Source organism: Bos indicus x Bos taurus, chromosome 27 (genome assembly GCF_003369695.1).
Source record: "Bos indicus x Bos taurus breed Angus x Brahman F1 hybrid chromosome 27, Bos_hybrid_MaternalHap_v2.0, whole genome shotgun sequence".
Taxonomy (NCBI): domain Eukaryota; kingdom Metazoa; phylum Chordata; class Mammalia; order Artiodactyla; family Bovidae; genus Bos; species Bos indicus x Bos taurus.
In genome coordinates, this window is record NC_040102.1 from 819486 (window position 1) to 843222 (window position 23737).

The window sequence follows — 23737 nt, forward strand, 5'->3', positions numbered from 1 at the left end:
CCAAGATAAAAATGATGCTTATCCTGAATGCTATTAGCTGAAAGTATAAGACATCTTATTGCCAAAATAACTTTGCAACCTGTCCTTCACCAGCGAATGTGCTTTTAATTTATAAACCAGGGATCCTTGTAGCAGTGCTGTTATTGGGAGGTCCTGGCGGAGGTCTTGAGCCACTGACTTCCTTCCCACTCCTCAGGGCATGTGACTGGAGTTGTTAAGAAGAACTTTGAATCTGGGGTGTGGTGATGGCTGTCCTCATGTCTGGGTGGGTTCAAAGTTGTTACTGTCCTTCAAAAGCAGTCACATCAACTCCACTAAGGCCCATCATGGCAACTAGGCTGTCTTCTAATGGGGTTATAATGACAAAGTAATAAAACCATTAAGCAAATGGGGATTAGAGCCTTTAATACCCTGATGTCCAAATACCTGGGAGAACAGATGCTGAGACCACAGAACCGGGTGAACATCCTACCCCAGGAGAGAAGCTGAGGGTTTGAACTGAGCGGGAGCAAGCGTGATTCTGAGTTGACACTTTCCTGAGTGTGTGCTGTCACTCGGTGAGCCCAGATCCTGGCTCAGGACGGAGAGAGAGGCCACGTGTCACAGGGAAGCGCTTGCTGGTCGTTGCCTGTGGGCAGGCCTTGGTCATCAGGTGAAGTGTGATCCTACTTTCAAGTGAGGCAGCAGCCACTGGGGTCTCACACCCGTGGAGAATTGCTGTTTCCCTTGAAATTAACATTCTCTTTCCTCGCCCTTGTACCCCAGGGTGCCTTGGAGCATGGTCTGGGAATTGTGATGTTAATTTATATTTTCATGCCTTCCAGTCTGGTGCATGGCCTCTGGGCTGGACTCTGCCCTGGAGCAGGTGAATTCACTTTCCCTGTGGCTAACGGTGCTGTATAAGGGAGTCTACCTGCAGTGGCTGTGCTCCCAGGGCTGTGCCGGCCAGCTCCTAGCAGCACTTGGGGAGGAGAGAGTGTCAGGACAGATGCAGCCCTCATGCAGGGGGTCAGGATTTAGCCCCCCCTACCAGACACAGTCTCTTCTGTGTCTGGTGGGGGGGCTCTGGTGGGGTGGTTGTGTCTGGGAGGGGCTGTGTTTGGGGTGGGCACTGTGTCTGGTAGGGGGGATTGTGTGTGATGGAGGGGCCGTGTCTTGTGGGGGAGGACTGTGTCTGTGGGGGGACTGTGTCTAGTGCGGGGGACTGTGTCTGGTGGGGGCTGTGTCTGGTGTGGGGAGGCCATGTCCGGGGGAGGACGTGTCCGGTGGAGGACTGTGTTTGGTGAGGGGGCTGTGTCTGAGGGAACTGTGTCTGGAGAGGCTGTGTCTGGGGTGTGCTGTGTCTGGAGAGGGGACTGTGTCTGGGGTGTGCTGTGTCTGGAGGGGGGACTGTGTCTGAGGGAGGGCTGTGTCTGGTGGGGCTGTGTCTGGTGAGGTGGGCTGTGTCTGGGGGGACTGTGTCTGGGGTGGGGACTGTGTCTTGGGGGGGCCATGTCCAGTGGGGTACCGTGTCCGGTGGGGGTGACTGTGTCTGGTGGGAGGGCTGTGTCTGGGGGGACTGTGTCTGGCGGGGGGCTGTGTCAGTCGGGGGGGAATGTGTTGGTAGGGGAGCTGTGTTGGGGGAGCTGTGTCTCGTGGGTTGTCCAGTGGGGACCATTGCTGGTGGAGAGAAAAGTCTGCTGGAGGCTCTGCACAGCTGAGCTGGTTGAGGTGCTGGCCTTGTCAGTCACATGTCTTTGGGGATCCCAAGGCTGACAGAAATGTGAGTTAAATGTGAGTTGGATATTTTAGTACCTCAGCGTACGTGGTTTACCTGCTGTCACATAGTCGTAAATGCTGCATCAATTGTACTTTCTTACTTCAAGGGACAATTACAACTGGAACTCCTTCCCAGATGCTGAGAGGTAGAGAAAGAGGCCCTTCCAACCCCACACACAGCTTTGTGGATGGTCCGGTTTGGAAGAAGAACCACAGGGCGTGGAAGCGGAGGGCCTCACGCCCGCCAGGCATCCGCTCTCTGTACTGTGTCAGATGGTCTACTTGTGGTTTAATTCCATCTGTGCCCAAGATGAGGAAGTTTCAAGTCATGAGCAAATTTCTGGAAAAATCGGTTCACATTTTGATTTTTTCTCGTGCCTCCACCAGCTGGGTCTTCTTCCTCACTTCCTTGAACAGTTGCTGCCTTCCGGTCCTTCCTGCCCTCTCCCCGCTGCAGACGTGGTGACTGGTGGCCCTTGTGCTCTCGGGCGTCGCGGATGCCTAGGGGGAGGGCGTCTGTCTAGGTGCCCTGACGTCTCCTGAGGACTGGGCGGCATGGCCCACAGCTGACCCTGCCTGGATCTGCCAACCCCTTGGTGCAGGGGCGTTTTCTGACCTGCCGCTGTGCTGCTCAAATCCTAGCCTGTGGCCTCTGTTCCCATCTCCCACCCCGTAACCATCGGTTTGTTCTCAGTATCAGTGAGTCTGTCTCTGTTTCTTGTTTGTAAACTTGATGCTGTAAAAACTCACGTCATGGGGAGTGACACACATATAGGGAGCGCAGTCAGTGGGGTTGTAGCAAGTCTGTATGGTGACAGGTGGTGGCTGGTGCGACTGTGGTGATTATTTCATAAGGTGTAAAAATATCAAATTACTGTGTTCTATCCCTGAAACTAATATAACATTGTATGCTAACTATAACTCTGCTAAAAAAAAAAAAAAGGTTAAAAAAGAGTTCAACTCATCAGTGACCCCACAGGAGGAAGCAAATCTGTTGCTCTAAAACCTGCTGGATGCCCTGGCGGCCTCCGTCATCTGTCATTGTGGTTGCCCTGGAAACCCGGCCAGCCGCCCCCAGGACGAGCTGTCTGTGCTGGGAGGCCCCCTGGTCTCTGTAGCTCGAGGGAGCCTTGCCTCTCCCGTGGCGCTGCCCTGAGCTCTTCTACCAGAAGCTGGAGACCAGTCCGAGTGGACGGCAGGCCTTGCTTCATTTGTAGGTAGATACAATTGCAGCAGGTCTCAGGTTTACTTGAAAGTGCTGCCACATGCGGACAGGAAGTGGTGAGGAGAGCCTCGGTTGTTGAGCTGCCCGTTCCCTGCTCACACGCACTGTCAGCAGTGGCGCAGCACCCCCGGGCGAGGGCCTGCTCAGCTGCAGGCCGGTGACATGGGTCAGAAACACTTCCGGCCCAGTCTCAGCCTCGGGGCTCCTGGAGTTGGGTCTCATGAGTGCACCTTACCTTCGATCTCCTCAGTCACCCTGTCAGTACTAAATTGTAGGGCTCTTACGAGGAATATATTTCCTCTCCCTAAATATTCTCATGTATAAGGTGCCCTTTAGGATTCAGACCAAGCAGTAGGTACCACATCACTCTCAAATGCATACTGGAATTTTATATAAATGTGTGTATTTAAAAAGAATGTAGCTTTTAGCTTCAGGATCTCTGTGAAACCTAGATGTATCAGTATCTGCAAACTAAAGCCCTGAAATCTCCTGACAAAGTATAATTTTTCATTCTTGTCTCCAAAGCTTGGGCTAATGCTCAGCCTACAATTCTTTTATTACCTGACTACTGTTTCCTTAGCTATTCATTTCACATGAAGGACAAGAAGTGTGATTTCTTCTTCTTAATTTAAACTTTCTTTGGCAGCACAATAGAATGTCTACAAATTCCTTGGAAATCTCTCATTTTCAGCCATGATCCCTCCCTCCCCACTTCTTCCCTGTTTCCATCCCGTCTACTTTCCTCACTTCTGTTCCACCCTCGGCCTGAGCTCTGCTCCCCCCCACGCCTTCCACTGGAGCTCTCACTCGCCCCTCTGTTCCCAGAATCTAGTCCCGTACAAACAGGAGGTAACATCGGCCATCTGACTTGACTGTCCATGGGCGGAAGGATCTGAACGTTGCATGTGCGGCGCTACAGAGGGATGCGCACAGCGGCCTTCCTCTGTCGGAGCCCGGCACAGGTGCGTGGTCGCCTCTGCTCAGGAATTGGCTTAGTTTAAACTTTCAGGTTTAGTTTAATTGCACTAGACAGCTGGTAGTGTTGCTGGATTTGGGTGTTCAGGAAGGAGGCCTCCTGTGGTCTCCTGCTGATCCTCAGCAGAGGAGCTTTGAAGGAAATCTTTTGTAACAAGGTGCTTTTGCCATTTTAAAACTAATTCTTTTAGCAATTATTTTTCTAATGCTTTTAAGAGTAACTGGATTATAACTTACAGGTAATAAAATATGGCTTTAACTGGACAGTGTGATGAGTTGTGAGGGATGCCCTTTTTCATCAGCAAGTCCTTTGAGGCCCTTGCAGTCAGCACGCCCCCAACCCATTCTCAGGCAAACATTGCTCTAATTGCATCCCTGTGGTCTTGTCCCCGCTGTCAGATTTCAGGTGACTAGATCACCCTCAGGGGGATTGTGTGTTAACTTTCTTCCAGTCACCTTCCTGTTTGAGAGTCTTCCAGGCTGTTACTGTGTTGGTGCTTCCTTCCTTTTTATTGTTGTGTTTTTCTCAATTTCCACTGTTCTGTTTGTATCATGATGTTGGCTATCTTGGTACCTGAGTCCTCCAGCCCAGGGACCCTTCCTCATGTGTTTGCATTGGAATTGTCTTGACGTCCCCTGCCCATTCTGGAGTCCCTGCTGTCTACCTACCCTTGGGAGTGTGCAGGTGGCTGAGGGTTCTGGTCACCTCTTGCCCAGACTTTCTTTTCCTATTGCTAATATATGAAATATATCCTTTCTTCTTATATTTTATTTTAATTTTTCCAGCTTGGTTTGTATATAATTGATATGAAACACTGTGCAAGTTCAGGATATGTAACATGATGCTATGATACCTTTACTGCAAAGTGAGTGTAACAGTAGGTCAGTTAACACACGCTGCATCTCACAGACTCACTTGTGGTGAGAACATTTGAGATCCACCCTCTTAGCAAATCACAAGAACGTTAACCATGGGAACCACGCTCAGAATCATGTCCCCAGAGCTCCTGTGTCTCTGGCTGGAAGTTTGAGCTCTCTGTCCAGAATCTTCTCACCCCTTCCCCAGCCGCTGGCAACCTTTTCCCTTGATTAATCACCTTCTACATGAAAATTCCTGAAACGTGCCCCTAGAGTCTGTGGGCATCCACTTGTAGGCCTCTCAGGAATGCTTATATTTTAACATGCTCAAAGAACAGTTCTCTACATAGGGAATTTCAGACCCCAGCTCAGAAAGCTGACTGGCATTTCCTTTGCTTGCTTCTGTTGTGAGGGTCTTTCTGGTGCCTTAGATGACCCAACACAGAGCCCGTAGTGTTACCCAAGGCCCTGGAGACCTAGCTCTGAGCAGTGGGTGGGTCCGGTGGTTTCCCTGTTGACGTGTGGCTTTTGGGGCGGATTTAGCCCAGATGGCGAGAGGCCCTCATTGGTGCCTTTGGTCTCCACGCTGTGGCAGCACCAGATGTCAGTGGCTGGGGTGCGCTGCTGCAGCTGCTGCTAAGTTGCTTCAGTTGTGTCCGACTCTGGGCGACCCCATAGATGGCAGCCCACCAGGCTCCCCCGTCCCTGAGATTCTCTAGGCAAGAACACTGGAGTGGGTCGCCATTTCCTTCTCCAATGCATGAAAGTGAAAAGTGAAAGTGAAGTCACTCAGTCGCATCCGACTCTGTGCAACCCTATGGACTGCAGCCTACCAGGCTCCTCCATCCATGGAATTTTCCAGGCAAGAGTACTGCAGTGGGTTGCCATTGCCTTCTCCGGACCGGGGTGTAGTTGGTTTCAATAATTAGCAACAATGTCATTGCCAGTTATTGCTGGAGACTCTGGGGAAGTCACCAGAAACTGTTTGAGCTGCACCTCAAAGCGGTGGTTTTTAGTAATGCTGTATTTCTGAAAGTCTACTAAAAGACCCTGGTTTCCTCATGGGTGTGATCCCATCTGACTTGTGTGGTTTCGAAGCCTGAGCTTTCTCCCAGAGCAGAGTTGGCAAGTGTGGGTTTCGGGGGAACATGCCCCCCACCCCTTTTAAAGTGCATTTGCCCCCAAGCTGATGGTCCGTGTGAAGCAAAGCCCGGGGCGCTGGGCTGACTGAAGTGGCAGTGGCTCGGACGGCTCAGTCTGGTAGAGAAGTGGGTTCCCACGTGCGAGGGGTGGGACAGACACGGAAAGCCATCCCGCTGCAGCCTAGAGACCTCCAGTGTATCCTAGCTTTGAGTGCGTGGTGCTTTAATGACTTAGGAAATAGGAAGTTTAAAACCAGTCAGACGATGTGGTTGGTTTCACCCAGATTGTGTCACGTATTTAGAACCTGAAACAGAAATGTGTTATTTCTCCAGCTACTGAGATAGATTCTGATGCTGTTTTGTTCAACGTATTGACCTCAAAGGCCACAAACATGTCTCTGAGTGACTGAATAAATGGAGAGTACTAGGTTAATATGAAAACTCAGCTTTACCTGTGTAAGTACTGGTTTCTGGGAGTAACAGGTACAGGTGGGCTATGGACAGTGCCCATACGAAGTTCTGCTGTTTCTCTGACACGTTAGTATTTTGATTTTAAGAAGTTAAGATGCATCTGCAACTGTTTGAAACGTTTCTTGTTGAATAAATTTTATAGTAATTTTGTGATTACCTCTTTTTACCTCTTTAACAATATTTCCAACTAATTATGATTTTGGAGAAGGAAATGGCAACCCACTCTAGTATTCCTGCCAGGAAAATCCCATGGATGGAGGAGCCTGGTAGACTACAGTCCATGGGGTCACAAAGAGTTGGACACAACTGAGTGACTTCACTATGATTAGTATGTCCTACAGTGGTAAATTATGTCTATTATAGTGTAACGAAGCTTTTCTTCTTGTAGTTTGCACTGCTGAATTTTAGTATTCCCATTATTTGTATGCCTGGCTTTTTCCAATGGAATGTGTAGTCCAGATGTTAGTCCTGTACCGCTCGCTACACCGCTCATGTTACCAGAACAACCCCGTCTCTCCCCCTAAAGGAAACAGCTGGCATCTGTTTCTGCTGAAGGTGGAAGGTGGCTGGTAAAACAGAAACCAACACTGGAAACGAGGCAGCAGTAGCTGTTTACAAACTAGGAAAATACGAAGATAACTCCAGTCACTTTTCAAATGCATGAGTGATGTGCTGTCAGCTCAGCTCAGCCTGGCTTGATGATCCTTATTTTTTGGAGTGGTAGCAGTAGAAACATGTATCTGGGGAGCAGTAAGCACTATGTTGTCTGCCCGGAGAGTCAGAGTTGCTGCCTTAGAGGTGGGCTGGACGATTTGGAAGACCCGGGCAAGATGCTGCTGCTGCTGCTGCTAAGTCGCTTCAGTCGTGTCCAATTCTGTGCTACCCCATAGACGGCAGCCCACCAGGCTCCGCCGTCCCTGGGATTCTCCAGGCAAGAACACTGGAGTGGGTTCCCATTTCCTTCTCCAGTGCATGAAAGATGGGACTTCGTTTTCTCCTGCTGTTGCCCGTGGAGGTGGCCCTCGGCTCCCAGCACAACTGTCTCCTCCCTTTTTAGAATTGCTCCAAAGAGGCAGAGGCAGACCCACTGCTGCTGGAAACTCTGGAGCTGGACCCAGAGGAAATCACCAGCACACGCAGCCTTGAGAGCGTTCCGAGTTCGCCCTGCTGTCTGCAGTGCTGAGGGCGCCTGGTGGGGAGGCCGGCAGGTCAAGAGGCCATTGGACTTCAGGGGGAGGAACTTAGTTCTCTTTGGCTTTGAGACGGAGGACCACAGTGGACTGCCACCTGCCAGTCACCCCCCAGCAATACCCCAGGTTGCTCTGGGGAGACAGCGCATGCTGCTCTGAAGAGTGTAGACCTCTCCTCAGGGGTCCTGTGGTCACCATGGGAACAGATAAGAAGTAGCAACTCTGACAGGGGTTTGAGACCCGCTTCTTCAAAGCTCGTCTCTGAACAGCAGCAGATGAAGACTGGGTGTCCTGGGCTGTGAGGGTCCAGTGCTGGGGGAACTCTGCAAGCGTCTGGGATTAGGTGCAAGGTCATACCTGCCATTGGACACATGAACAAGATGCCTTGTGCGAACAAGTCTGGCTGTTGTTAGGAAGTGCCCTGATGATACACGACACGGTTTGTTATCCTTCAAGCAGAGACGCATCTTTGCAGAAGGTTTCCTATGTTCAAGTCTTCTGAAAATAGCTTGTGTGTAAAAGATCCAGTTTGAAACTGAGTCTCCATGAGTGCATTGTAACTCGTGTTGAACAGTCATTTACTGGGACATTCTGACCCCAGCCTGTGTTGATTGTCAGCACAGTTTACAGTGAAGTGATGAAAGTCCCGAGTCTGAGTTACCTGTTACTCTAGCTGATTTCTTTTGAAACAAGCCTCCTGGAACTTGCATGTGTGGATTGAAGTTCACCTTCCCATGAGTGATAGCATTTTATGTCATTCCCAGGATTCCTTTTTGGACTCCTTCATGGACCAGGAGCCTATCCAAAGACAATAATATTTGACGTAGATGAGAATCTTTGTTCAAAGTTACTAATAGCTGTGCTCTCCAGCAGTGGGAGAGTGGTTAAAGTGCAGTGTGCGCGTGATGGACTTTCATTCATTGTGTGAAAGTTAACTGAAAACGTAGTACAATTCAGAGTAGTAGGATTATATCTCATGACTTAGCTACTGACTCAGCTCGGTTTCTAAGTTGACTTAAAAGCATCCTGCTTTTTTCAGATTGAAAGATGAATCCTCATCAGTTCACATGAAAAGTGAATCCAAATATTGTAATGAGTTCATGAAAATTACAAAATAAATGTAAAGGTACTGTTACAAACATCTGGGAAATCTGTATATTTTTACTTGATATAGTTTTTTGTTTCTTTTTAGTTTATCTCTTTTTTAAGATGAAAAGCAGTATGCATTTTAAGACATTGAACCTATATGGAAAACTAAAAGAAGATAGCATATGATCATCAAAACTCCTGCCACTCAGGATAAGTATCATGAGACAGCAAGTCTATTACAGGGAAAACTTTAGGAATACTATTATCAGTGGGGTCATAGTCCACAGAGTGTTTTTCAAAATGGAAAATGTAATCATTTGATTTAATAGAATTGATAAACTGATGTGAAACTGAAATCATTACTGTGTGTCACATAAATATTTCTTTATCCAAATAGACCATTCCTTAAGAGACCTTGTAAGAATTAAAAAAGAAAAAAATTGAAAAAGAGCTTCAAAATATGAAAATAGTATTTATATATTTCCCCCTGCATTCTCTGCTCTACCACAGGAATTTAAGTACAGGTGTGTGCATATACAAACATACATGTGTATACACACACACACATGTAGTCTGTTGGGCAGGGTCTATAGTGTCTACACCAGGGAATCCGACCTCTGCGGAGGCTTCTTTTAGCCACTGGTGTGGGCTCAACACCCACCTGCCACTCCTTTGATTGAGGCTTTTCCAACTTGACTTCTGTGTTTTGATCTCTTGGTTGGTTAATTTTGTTATCAGTTGGTTCTTTTCAACATGGGCCATGGGCATTTATTTTCTGATTTTTCTTTCTGGATGAGAATGCCTGTCTTTTGCCCTTAGTCTCAAAGTAAAGCTTGGCTGAACATAAATTCTTGGATCACACACTTCCTTTCCTTTAGTGCTAGCTCCTAGTCTTCTGCGCTGTTGTTTTCTGGCAGAAGTGTTACAGTGATCCTCATACCATGATTTCCCTCTGGCTCTTTTGGGGGCTGGATTTCATCATGACTCCCTGTCCCAGGAAGGCACATGAGCCCCACATTTCTGCGCTGTTCATACGTGGGGAGGCCACGTGCCTTGCTTCCACCTAAGGGATGACCTAGCTCGTGTAGTGTCCGTGGGTCACAGTTACCTGTAGAGCCCCTAGGATGTGTCACTCCAGGTTAATTTCATCCTCTGCTTTATGCCTGTGTGATTGAGATCTTAAAAATACTGCTACTTAGTCCTTACTTATGAGAGATATTTCTTGGTATCTGTTAATTCTGAAATGTGTTTATTTTTTTTTTGAAATGTGTTTAAAATCCTGTGTCATATTCCTAGTTGTGGTTTTCAGTACTCTGTTTATGTCATAGATCCTTCCTTCTATCATGTCTCTGAGGTTATTTTGTTTCCTGTTTGTTTCTGTTCCACTTGGTATCATTTGACACATCTTCCTCCCTAACCAGCCAGTTGTCCTTATACTGAATCGTCTTTTTCATACTGTTATCTGTTCTCTAACTTTCCCAATCTCACTCCCTGCTCCTTTGATTTCAGTATGATTGTCTCAGATCTTCTATGTCAAAGATTTTCTTTGATATGTGTCTGCTTTGACAGCTGCTAGTCCTGCCTGACTTCTAGGTTTCGCGATGCTGCTATTTTAATTCTCAGCTGGGGTTATGACCTCTACAGTTCTCTGGGAGGGAGGGAGTGATTTTGCTGTTACCTCTTCTCAGCTTGTTATGATTAAAAGACAGATATGCTGGGCATGGCTTTTCTCCACTTTTTGGCCCAGAAGCCTGCTGGGTGATTTTTGATCAGAAATACAATTTAATGTTATTTTTTCTAATGTTTATCATTTTTAGGCCAACCTTCAACAACAAAGTATTTAAATAACATTTACAAAAATTTTCAGGTTTTTCATCTATTATTTATTACATTATATCATTGTTGATCAAAGTGCTTCTGTTTATAAAGCACTCTGATACTTAAACTTTTGAGTTAAGTGTATTGAAAGTAAGTTGTAGAGACAAAAAAGAAAAAAAAAACAGACGGTTTTTACAGATAAAACAAATAATATTTTAGAATTAATTAAGGCATGGCTGTTTTGTCTTAGCTATAGTTCAAAGTAATGTTGAAGCTCTAGAAGTTACTAGGGTTCATGAGTTTGGCAGCTAGCAATCTTTTTCTGTATTTCCCTAGAATATGTACAAATCTAAAATCTCCCCGCACGATTTTTGTTGCTGTTTCAAGACCAGGAAGCAAGGGCACAATCTTGTGATTTGGGACTTGACAGGTGCAGGCTGGAAGGGTGGGAAGGTCACTGCATGAGCTCCTGGGCTCGGCGATGGCCTTGGTTGGAAAGTGATGGATGCAGAGATTTGTTTGAACTTAGACAAGGATGCTAAGACAACCGACCTCGTTCAGCAAGGTGCTCGCTTCCCTGCGTGGTAGGTACTGCACTTCCCATTTGTCCTTGTAGGTTTTCTCAGCCCCGTCTGTGTGTCTGCAGTGGCTGCTGTTACTACTTGTTTTACAGATGGGGAGTCTTGAGTTCAAGGGGTCAGATTTGGCTGCAGAGTTAACATGGGGTGAGTCTAGAATTATGTCCTCAGCAGTTGGAACCTGGAGCTCTTCAGTGTGTCCCTGCATTTGAGGAAAGACAGCGATAAACAAGAACTATCTTTCTAGCTGGTTTGCGGAGAACATTTTCAGTAGTTCCTCAGGGTCCTATGACCTCATGCTATAATTAAGGAGAAAGAAGTCCTATTGAAATGGCTACAGTTAACATGTTTAACTAAACCCATGCTGAGAAAATTGTCTACATGAAATTAATAACTCACTGTTAAGAGAGTCAAGCTCTGAAAGAAGACCAGGTTTGAGTGGGGCCAATAATCAGGAAAAATTACTCAACAGTCACTTACAGAACAACGCCTGTCTGCGCGGCCTGGAGGCAGGTGCCTGGAAGGTCGACAAGGCCGGAACCAGGTGACGTGTCTGGTTTCCCTTCCTGACACATGAGTGTGGGGTTTGGTCCCCACAGGCTGGCTCTGACGACAGCCAGGAGCCGAGTCTGGTTCCTGAGGGCAGCGGTCCCAGGATTCCCTAGTCTTTTGTTATTCCGTAAAGGGACAAGAAAGGACAAACCAGAATGAGAACAAGAAATTGTGAAGGACACAGGGAGGGTGGCTGATGGGAAGAGATGGCCTCAGGGAGCTGTGACAAGTGATGGGGAAGGGCTGCGTGGTGGGGACGAGGTTGCAGGGTCCACAGGGCTGGGGCCTCCCAGTGACCCAGGCTGCTGTGGCCCTGCAGCGGTTCTGTGCGCCTCCAGGGCTTCTGCTGTGACCTGGACGCCAGCCTGCTGTCTGGCAGGGCTGGACAGAGCCTTGCAGCCTGGGTGAGCCGACCTGCCCTGAGTGACCCCTGCTTCACCCCACAATGCGATGGGGGACATCCCAAGGCCTGGGGAGTAGGCCACCACTGTGAGCAGCACTTTCCAAAGGCTGGATCTCTAGCAAATCCATCTTGTTTGGTTTCTGTGACTGTGTGACAAGCCACTTCAGCAACTAGAAGCAGCAGTCATTTCCAGGGACTGAGGGCCACCTGGCTCAGGTGGGTGGCTCTCTGTGTGTGACTGGGGGCTGTGGTCAGGGCAGAGGGGCCAGAGGTCCACCCCAGGGCCGCAGTGGCGCTGCCATCAGCCAGCCAGTCATTGAGGGCTGTGTCTGTTCCATGTCACCACCCATGAGGCTTGGCTTTGCCACGTGGCAGCTGGGTTCTAAGTGGAACCACTGGGTTAATGATTACATAACATTCTGTCAAGAGGCGTTCCCAGACCCTTTCTCAACTGTGTCTTTATCATCATGTTTTAGTGAAATTATATTTTTATTTTGCTGTGCTCATCCCTCTCTCCAATTATAAATTTATCAGAACCAGAAATGTATTTACTTCAGTCTTTTATACCCACTTTTACATGTGTGGTGCCTGGCATGAAGTGTCTAACGCACATCAGAACAGACGTGACATTTAGGTTGTTTCTGATCCTTTGGCTTTTAGTGTTAAAATGAAAACATAATTTTAAAATTTCCTGTTCTAATTAAAATTTCCCTAGAATTGTTCCTAGAAATGAAACTGCTGGCTTACAATATATGCCTGTTTTAGACTCTTGCTATGTGTCTCCAAGCTGCATTCCTCAGGGCCCATGCAACTTTATATCACCACTGGCAAACACCTTCATAGCCGCGTAGCCAGCATTTGGTGATTTAAATTTTGTGCTTTATCTTCATAAATCTGATAAGCTAAAGTGACATTTCATTATTGCTTTAATTTGCATTTTTGGATTCTTTTTACAATATAAAGTAGATGAAGTCTAGCTTGTCAAGTACGTGTGTGATTTTGGTGTTGGTGTGGAGCTCACAGAGGTTGAAGGAGGGCTTTGGACTCCAGTGTGTGCTCTGGAACACTGGGAGTCTTAGGTGGTCTGACAGCTCCTCGTGTGGGGCAGTCAGGCTGTATTCACACTCTCCCATCGAGCCTCTGGGTCCATCAGAGAACAGAGCTAACTGCTGACCTAATTTCACTTTCTTATGAATTTATGAACATTTTCCTTTAAGTGCAGAAGCTTCTTCAATGTTGGGTTTATGTTATACCAGCAAAGTATAGCCCACCCTCCATCAGACTCTGCCCTGTTTTGTAAGAGCTGCTCGACACAGCCTTGTACCTGCTTGTCACGCCGTCAGAACAGTGTCATGATGTCCAGTATCCTCCAAGTGTGTCAGAACATGGGTGTCACACAGTGACTGAGACTCACGGGCACAGCACAGGGAGACGGTTCAGAGGCGCCGCCGGGGCGTGGGTCCCGATTGTGGGGGGCTGACCCAGACCTCCCTGCGGGAAGCCACGGGCAGGGCGGTCTCCCGGGTCTGGGGTGGCCTGGCTGGACAAGGCGGGGGCTCAGGGGCAGCCTTGGTGGGAGCACACTGGGCACTCTGTGCCCCTGGACCCCCCACGGGTCTGTAACCCTCCAGGAAACCCGGCATGTCCGCAGAGTCAGAGCCCACATGCTGAAAGCAGCCAATGGCGCCATCATTGGGCGCCCTTTCTGCTGCTTCCCTAACGGGTGACGGCGTGCGCTCCGAGGGGACTGTGGTCAGCCTGCGGGCATGCAGTGAGCCCGGCCCCGTGCTTCCCACTCGGGGGTCACAGCGCAGAGGAGGCCAGAGGCCCAGCACCCCCAGCCTGTGGGGCAGCCCGCCCAGCGCCTGGGCCCCTGCCTGTCCTGGAGGAGCACCACTCACCTGGTCGGCATGGCACACCTCACATTCTTAGCGAGTTCCCATCCTGGAATTTGGTGTCACAGATATTTTCTGGGAAAGTGGTTTAAAAGTTTGACTGCTGGCGTGAGTCCTAGGACTTAGGTTTTAATGGAGCGCAATTGAAGTCAAAGAGAAGTTGGGCAGAAAACCAGCCTGTGATGCTGTTTCTGAAGAGAAAGCTGCCTTTATGACATGCGTTTTGCGTGGGCATCCTGTGTCTAAGGGCCTGGTCCGTCGTGGGTGCTCACCACCGTCTCTGCTGCTGTGGTCCCTGGGAGGCAGGCGTCATTTGCAGGAGGACCCAGGCGTCAGCTTTCCCAGGTCCGTGCATCTATTATGCTCTCCCCTCTCTCCAGTTATAAAGACAAACACTTCCTTCATCCGTTGCTGGACCTAAGGACCTGGAGCCATGCGGTCAGGGTGGCTCCAGGTATGCGGGGACCACTGTAAAGGATCAGGTGCAGGCATGTTCTCTGCGGGTGTCTGTGGTGCAGGCAGCAAGCACCCCAGAGCTGGCCGCTCCACCCTCCGTGTGTGGGGAGCATCAGGAAGGTGACTGATTCGGTCGTGGGGCAAGACATTTTGTCTCAGCTAAAATCATGATTTTAGGGGACAACAGTTTGGTTAATTTTGAGCCCAGAAACACGAGACTTTGTTTCTCAAACTCCATAGCAAAGGCACTTAAAAGGCAAAATGCGCCACAGTGGTCAGGGTAGCACCTGTCCTTCGGTGCTCGGTGTTGGAGGAGGCGTTACCTCTCTGGTGGGAAGCTCCCTCTGTTCAGGAGCTGATGTGTTCTTTTCCTGGTTCAGGTTAGAGCGGCTTTGAGGCGGTGCTCTCAGGTTGTGGGCTGAAAATGACGTAACACTTCAGGCTCAAATAAGTTTTAATGTGTTTTCCATTTTTCATCCAAATTGATCAGTGAAGCAGGGTCCTGATCTATTTTGCCTTTGGACATATTTGTTCTTTAATTAGGGAGCATTTAAGAAATTCAGGGTCAAGGTTTTGATAAAGAGGTAAATGTCTCTCAATTAAAAAGGTCGTTTGGAAATTTGATTGCAATTAGTTTCTATGAAGACATTAAACTATTTCAGCTTTCTTTGACACTGATTTTACAACTAGTATCTATTAATGTGAGAACTGACACCAGTTGCATCATAGGATTTTAACAGAAATATGGTCATATTCTCATAAGATGTTATTCAGAAATTGTGTTCTTGAAAAGGGAACAAAGTGAGTGTTTGCACATAAATGGTATTTTGTTGTTGATTTGCTATAATTTCAAATGCAATTGAACACACTGAAGACATGCCTTTAAGTCCTGCCGATGTGTAGGGTCCCTGCCCTGTGGTGGACGTGGCTGTCCTGCACAGCTAGGCTGTGCCTGCATGGTTGGTGAGCCGTCGTCCGCTGTCAGCAGTCAGCTGCCCTGTTTGGGGAAGGGTGGAAAGCCGCCGCAAGCCTCAGGCACTGCCTGGATGGCTTTTGAGGGCAATCTGGTACAGGCGAGGGGCTCCGCTGGGCCCCTCCTCCTGTGCAAGGGGGCCGGTGCCGACTGCTCACCCTGACCAGGGGCCGAGAGGAGCAGGAGGGGCAGCGAGCAGGGCCGTGGGCGCCCAGGGACAGGTGCTTCTCACAGTCCTCATCTGCCAGGCCCCCGAGACCCTGGGCAGGGAGCCTGCATCCCACACCTCGCTTTATGTTTCGGGGGGTTTATGTGCTATGTGCCATCAGCATGGAGGGGGGTCCCTGACGGGTGCCCCAGTGTCAGGAAACCCTCTTCTTCGTTTTGGTCTAAGGGCCTCCTTTATGAAATGTCTTGTCATCTGCACCTCCCTGTGTTTTTTTGGGTCTTGGCTCCTGGATTTACTGGCAATGCTGTTCTGTTCTTGTGCCGCCTCTCATTCCTCCTGTCCTTCAATAAAATCGACTCACTTCCTGTTATAATTGAGGCCCACTTAGAACATATGTCAGGAGATGCCAGTTCCCATTTTATTAGAAAGTTCTGTAGACTTTGGGGAGGTGGCTGTGTAATCAATAGTGGTGGTTCTTTTTTATGGCAGTTGATTTGACCTGAGGAACAAATGATTTTTTTGAAGGCCGCTGAGGATTTGATGTCTTATTAGTCAGCCTGCTGGCTCCTGGCTGCTCTGTGAGTGGTCTCTGCCATCAGGTCCAGCCAGGCTACCCCACCCTCCACCGAGGTCTGGGGGCACGAGGCCCCCTTCAGTTCTGCACATACCAGGTGGTGAGCGCACATGCCTCTCTGCAGACACTAAAGTTAATTCCTCTCAAACTGAAGACTCCTTGATTTAGTAACCTGTGACTTTTAAACATGGTTCATGATTTTCATCTTCATTGGGTACTTAATTCTAGATCTTGTTCTTTCTTAGAAATATTTTGTTAATTCAAAGGAAACCCATTTCAACTGTCACTTCAATTCAAACATCATTGCTCTTTGGGATTTCCACTTCTTGTCTGTTAAGAACTATTTGGTGCCTCATTTTGTGGATTTACTTTGCAAACCCATACGTCTGACTCGTGCAGCGAGGAGCAGCTGCAGCTGATGCAGCTGTTACTGAAGACAGTCCGCAGGGCAGCCCTGGACCTGGGAGCTGGTGGACACGCTTCTGGGGAGCACTGGCCCGGCCCCCTCTGGTCTCCTCACGTCATGGAGGAAGCAGCGGAGAAGGTCAGTCCTGGTAAAATGGTCCTTGTCTCCCCTCTATAGGGAGCGTCTGAGCACCTGTCACAGGCCATCATAACCACTGTAGATGCTTGCTGTCATATAAGCCTTAGTCTTTCACAGTGAACACAGACAGCTTTTTCATATGGTACCTGGGAGGCGTGCTGTATCACGTGTCCCTCTTCACGTGTGCACACAGGTGCCTCTCACACCTCCTGCTGTTTGGAGCTCAGACGTCTCTCCCCATCATGGTTCTGCATCTTGAGGTAATTGCACTAGGCTGAGAAGTGCCCGGACTGGAGCATCTCCATTGCGATAATTCCACAATGCAAGATTCCACCAAGAGTCTCAAGCAGGAGAGAGCCCTGTTTCCCTGTGTCTGGAGTATGGCCCCCCCGTGTGGATGGGGACCGAGAAGAGTTTGCTGCCCTCAGCTGGTAATGGAGACCACTTCTGGGTTGAAGGTGAGTCACTGATGCCAGGATTTAGTTATTCTGTGGAACACGGCTGCTTCTCCTGTGGATTCTGTGAACGGTTCACAGACTTGGCTTCGATGTGATTGTGCTTCTAGAGATGAGAGCAATTTACATTTTGTCATGTTCTCTCCCCTCAGTGTGCTGTGTTCTACTGCTTCTGCTCACTGCGGTCGGATGCCGGGCGGCGCCTCCGCGCGGTCCAGGGGGATGTGCACGTACTGGTTTCTGCTCTGAGTGCAGCCTGCTGCCTCTTACCCTAGTTGGTGAGAGCCTGCTTGTTGCAGCCCAACAGGTTTCAGAAGCCTTCCACACACACTGTCTCTCCTGATGCTGTGCTGAAGCTAACAGGGCGACGAGGCCTTGGGGATCGTGACCGTGTAGTTTATTGGCCAAGTCAGGGTGTGTTTGAGAGTGAGAGGGACCCCGGTAACAGTGTGATTGGGGTCTGACAACACCAGGACGTCTGGTCACTGGTGTTAGGAATTGTAGGGCTTAAAGGGCGGAAAACCCGCCCACACTGTCTGCAGCAAAATGAGAGGCTGGCCTGGATGCTGGTCCACACTGCCCTCCAGCTCTGGGCTCACGTGTGTGTCCACACTCCGGAGCTGGACAGAATCTCTCTGCAGATTTAAAGTTCCTTAGAGGGGTATCTGTTTGGCCCAGCGTGGCCAGGGTCCACCCTGCTTCACCCTGTATCACAGGCTGCTCCCTGAAGCCCCGAGAGCAGACAGAGAGATTAATCAGTCTCCCACTGAGACAAGATGTCCTTACACACATCTCCCAGATGAAGAAACTGGGAGGAAGAAGTGTGGTAACTTGCCCACGGCGCCTTGTGAGCTCGGATGGAAAACCAAAGGGCTTGTTTATCCTGGAAGTTTGTTCCTGTGATGGTCATGTGTTTACAGAGCAATTGATACTAATTTCAATATTAATTTATTCCTGAATAAAAGGAGCCAGTAAGGACGACATCTTAAATATTGAGAAGAGGTGGTTGTGCTTGATATTAGAAGCACAAGGAGGCTCCCAGTGCATGGGGTTTCCTAATTTTCTGGCAAGGAAAGATCAGAAGCTGCCAGCCATAAAGTACAATACATTTTGGGAAATAATGACAGAAGCAGAGCTGAGGTGACCTATTTCATTTCTAGGTGACAGGAATGCTCCCTGAGACACAGATAGGACTTGGCCTGTGGCCTGTGGTGTTCTCTTACTGACTGTCAGCAGAGACTCCCTGTTGTCTGTGGGTTGGGTCTACTGAGCTCAGCTAACATCTTTGGTCTAGTCGTTGGAGTGGCTTTCCCCTAATTATAAACTAACAAGTTATGGGCAGGCAGAAACCCATGTTGGCAGCCAGAGGCCTGGATAAACCATCCACTGATGTGATAAAAGGAGTTCAGGAGTCAAAATAATTTGCTAAATTCGTAACTCAGCTTAAGACTCAGAAATACTTAGTGTCGAGTGATTTTACCGAGTGTTCTTCCATGGAGAAAAGGTCAGGGAGCCAGGATCTTCTCGTCCAGGATTCTCTGGCACCCCCATCTGCCTGTGAGTTCCAGACCACCACGGGGTCAGGACACGCGGGGCTGTGGGCATAAGGAGGGGCGGCTCTGTCCTCCCTGCAGTGTGGTCTCGGTGCTTCCTGTCTTGTCACACTGCCCTCTCCACTCTCAGTTTCTCAGGAGCCTCCTCCAGCTCCCCGTCACTGCTGGTTTTAGGGAAGGGTCCTGAGACTGTCGTGGACAGCTTGTCAGCATGGAGGAGCCATGGACACATGGAGCGTGAGCGGTATAGGGTCTTTGTGGGAATGAATGGGCTCCCCTGACCGAAGAGACAGGAGAGTCCAAGGTGACACACGGGCTGCCCGAGACGCTGCTCCTGGGGGTGAGAAGCAGTCAAGAGGTCCTGCCCATCCCCCAAGACGGTGAATGTGAGAATCAGTGGCCAGTGTGAGCACCTTGATCCTGAGTGGGTAAAAGGCAGGAAGCCCAGGGGTCTCCAAGCGGAGGAGATAGGCTGCGAGTGTCAGACATTTTTTATCTCTCTCTTCAGTGGCAGGAGGAAACAAACTCGTGATGTATTTTTTCCCTTCTCTATACCAATTTAAAAAGAGGTTTCTCTTAAAATACTGTTGCCATAATGACAGCTGGTTCCACCTGAACTTAACTTTTCTCAAATTTTGAGCTAATCAATACATTTTTCTTATGGAAATGTTTGTCCTAAGCTATGTTAATGTACTGTCCATTTACCCCAAACTCTGTCTTCGGATCAGTTCGCCTAAAGGCTCAGAACTGACTTGACAAACCAGTATGTTATCCTTATACACTGTTCTCCTAATCCATGTAAACGGAACTGTTTGTATGGTAATCTGCCTTTCTAGGAGATTCAAGTCAATCGTGTTATGGCCCTGGATGACTGAGATTATCTCAAAATGCATCTTGGGGGTGAGGGGCCTGGCGCCATTCTGAGTTTTGAGACATTCCTTTCTTACATTAACAGACTGCTAGTGACTATATAACATCCATCTAAAGACTAGCAGGGGGATATTCTTTCTGCCGCCTTCTGATGCCTATGTCAGGAGCTTTCTGTGTCTCTTTTATACTTTAATAAAACTTCATTACACAAAAGCTCCAAGCAATCAAGCCTCATCTCTGGCCCCAGATTGAATTCTTCTCCTTCGGAGGCCAAGAATCCTGGCATCTTTCATGGTTCAGCAACAACCTTTCAATCAGGATGTCGAAGCTATGTGTGTGATGTAGGGCCTTACATTTTACAAGGTTCTACTTCTTTCCAGATAATCTGTTCATTCCTCTCTCTGTGTCCATTTATATATACTTACATATACATACACAAGCAGAGAGGAGAAATCAATATAAACGTGTATGGACATGTGCACATGTAGCAAGAAGCAACAGTTAGAACTGGACGTGGCACAACTGACTGGTTCAAAACTGGGAAAGGGCTGAAACAAGCCTGTATACTGTCACCCTGCATATTTAACTTCTATGCAGAGTACATCATGAGAAATGCTGGGCTGGATAAATCACAAGCTGGAATCAAGATTGCCAAGAGAAATATCAATAACCTGAGATATGCATGCAGATGATACCAATCTAATGGCAAAAAGTGAAGAAGACCTAAAGAGCCTGTTGTTGAAGGTGAAGGAGGAAAGTGGAAAAGCTGGCTTGAAACTCAGTATTGAAAAATTAAGATCATGGCATCTGGTCCCACGACTTCATGGCAGACAGAAGGGGAAAAAGTGGAAGCAGGGACAGATTTTTATTTTCTTGGGCTCCAACAAACTGGACAGTGACTGCAGCCATGAAATTAAAAGATGCTTGCTCCTGGGAAGGAAAGCTATAATAAACCCAGACAGCATATTAAAAAGCAGAGACATCACTTTGCGACAAAGGTCCATATAGTCAAAGTTACGGTTTTTCCAGTAGTCATGTAGGGATGTGAGAGTTGGACCATAAAGAAGGCTGAGTGCTGAAGAATTGAGGCTTTTGAATTGTGGTGCTTGAGAGGACTCTTGAGAGTCCCTTGGATAACACAGAGATCAAACTAGTCAATCCTAAAGGAAATTAACCCTGCATATTCATAGGAAGGACCGATGCTAAAGCTCCAATACTTTGGCCATCTGATTGGAAAAGACCCTGATCCTGGAAAAGATTGAGAGCAGGAGGAGAAAGTGGTGGCAGAGGATGAGATGGTTCGATAGTATCTCCAACTCAATGGACATGAGTTTGAACAAACTCCAGGAGATAGTGAAGGACAGGGAAGCCTGGTATGCTGCAGTCCGTGGAGTTCAAAGAAAAAGGTCAGTTTTCATTTCAATCAAAGGTAATGTAGAGAATGTTCGAACTACCAGACAATTGCACTCATCTCATGTGCTAGCAAAGTAATGCTCAAAATTATCTTAAGTGAGGCTTCAATAGTATGTGAACTGAGAACTTCCAGATGTTCAAGCTGGATTTAGAAAAGGCAGAGGAACCAGAGATCAAATTGCCAACATCCATTGGGTCATAGAAAAAGCAAGAGAGTTCCAGAAAAACATCTACTTCTCCTTTATTGATTATGCTAAAGCCTTTGACTGTGTGGATCGCAAAAAACTGTGGAAAATTCTTCAAGAGATGGGAATACCAAACCGCCTGACCTGCCTCCTGAGAAATCTGTATACAGGTCAAGAAGCAACAGTTAGAACTGGACATGGACCAGTGGACTGGTTCTAAATTGGGAAAGAAGTATATCAAGGCTGTATATTATCACCCTGCTTATTTAACTTATATGCAGAGTGAAAGTGAAAGTGAAGTCACTCAGTCATGTCCGACTCTTTGTGACCCCATGAACTGTAGCCTACCAGGCTCCTCTGTCCATAGGGTTTTTCAGGTAAGAGTTCTGGAGTGGGTTGCCATTTCCTTCTCCAGGAGACCTTCCTGACCCAGGGATCGAACCCAAATCTCCTGGATTGTAGGCAGACGCTTTACCATCTGAGCCACCAGGGAAGTCAGAGTACATGCAGAGTATATGCCGAGTATATCATGTGAAATGGCAGACTGGATGAAGCACAAACTGGAATCAAGATTGCCAGGAGAAATACCAATAACCTCAGATACGCAGATGATACCACCCTTACGGCAGAAAGTGAACAGAAACTAAAAAGCCTCTTGATGAAGGTGAAAGAGGAGAGTGAAAAGGTTGGCTTAAATCTCAACATTCAGAAAACTAAGACCATGGCATCTGGTCCCATCACTTCATGGCAAACAGAAAGGGAAAAAGTGGAAGCAGTGACAGATTTTATTTTCTTGAGTTCCAACAAAATCACTGTGGATGGTGACTGCAGCCATGAAATTAAAAGATGCTTGCTCCTTGGAAGAAGAGCTATGACTAACCTAGAGAGCATATTAAAAAGCAGAGATATTACTTTGCCAACAAAGGTCCGTCTAGTCAAAGCTGTGGTTTTTCCAGTAGTCATGTATAGATGTGAGAGTTGGACTATAAGGAAAGTTGAGTGCCCAAGAATTGATGCTTTTGAACCGTGGTGTTGGAGAAGACTATTGAGAGTCCTTTGGACTGCAAGGAGATCCAACCAGTCCATCCTAAAGGAAATCAGCCCTGAAAATTCATTGGAAGGACTGATGCTGAAGCTGAAATTCCAATACTTTGTTCACCTGATGGGAAGAGCTAACTCATTTGAAAACACCCTGATACTGAGAAAGACTGAAGGCAGGAGGAAAAGGGGACAACAGAGGATGAGATGGTTGGATGGCATCACTGACTCAATGGACATGAGTTTGAATAAACTCCAGGAGTTGGCGATAGACAGGCAGGCCTGGTGTGCTGCAGTCCATGGGGTCGCAAGGAGTCAGACACGACTGAGTGACTGAACTTAACTGACCTGATGATGGAGAAGATGCAGCAGAGGGTCAGGAAAGGCCAGGCAGGAGCATGGGGCCTGTGAACAAACAGTGAGGTCACTAGGTCTTCCTAGCTGTGAGCATTGCAGGCCTAGCTGGAGCCTCCATGAGAAAGACAAAATGAGACAGAATTGGACCTTCTAGGAAGCTCATAGGCACCGTGGGTGCTCACAGCGGACGTTCTATCTGGACCAGATGGCCGGTGACAAGGGCAGGTGGCCGTGTGTGCAGGTGCCCAGTGGTGAGGGAGCCGCCTGTGCTGACGGTGCCCATGTACCCTGGACCTGCGGTTGACAAGCTGGTCCCCAGAGATCTGGAGACCTCAGATCCCCACTCCATCCTGCAAAGCAAGAGCTTGGGTCTTTGTGGCAGCATGGGCAGCCATCATTTTCCTCGGCTCCAGCCTACCATGTGTCAACACCTCTCCTTTGACGACCACAGTGATCAGATCGCTGTAAACAGTGGAGTACTGTGTTTGCTGCATGTTTCTCGTTTGGTTCTACGACAATGATTCCCACTTCCTCAATGCATCATGGGCTATATGACACCCAGACCCTCATCCTGTGATCTAAACCACTGGCTGTGCTGCAGATTTTCTAACCATGTTTTTCTTTTCTTTGCAGGTCACTTATATTAAAGACAATTTTCTTCATTTGTCACTGCATTCATCTCCATATCTGGAAACTAAAAAAATTCACAACAATGGCAGAAGGCCGCAGTTCTGTTACTGTTTACATATTAATTTTGTCATTTTCAATCAAAAATGTTGAAAAGTGAAATTAAACTTAATAAAATAAATTGAAATAAATTATTTGGTATGACTCAGATTTCTTCTTTAGTTCAGCTTTATTTAGGTATAATTGATATAAAATTGTGAGATACGTGTGTGTTATGGTGATTTGATACATCGTAGTAACACACCTACCACCTCACATATTCAGTATTCATGTTTTTTGTTGTTGGTGGTGAGGACTTTTGTTATCGTCTCTTAGCAAACGTCAGTGGTACGGTACAGTGTCATCATCTGCTTAAATTAGATCCTCAGTCTTTTCCATCTCAGAGCTGAAGGTCTGACCTGTTTACCAGCTGTTTCCCCACCCCCCAGTAGAAACTCTGTGTTTCTAAAAGTTTGACTTCTTAGTTTTTGTTCTGAACGTAAGTGATACTGTGCAATATTTGTCATTCT

General features: G+C 47.8%; 1 long non-coding RNA gene across 1 annotated transcript in view; it reads left to right on the forward strand.

Moving 5' to 3' along the window:
• The window catches only part of LOC113884897, a 244947-nt gene extending 221626 nt beyond the window's left edge, over positions 1 to 23321 (forward strand). The window contains exons 4-6 of the long non-coding RNA XR_003509040.1: positions 16526 to 16670; positions 16864 to 17128; positions 23175 to 23321. This is a non-coding gene — a long non-coding RNA (uncharacterized LOC113884897). The remainder of the gene's footprint in view (positions 1 to 16525; positions 16671 to 16863; positions 17129 to 23174) is intronic.
• Positions 23322 to 23737: the final 416 nt, after the last annotated feature.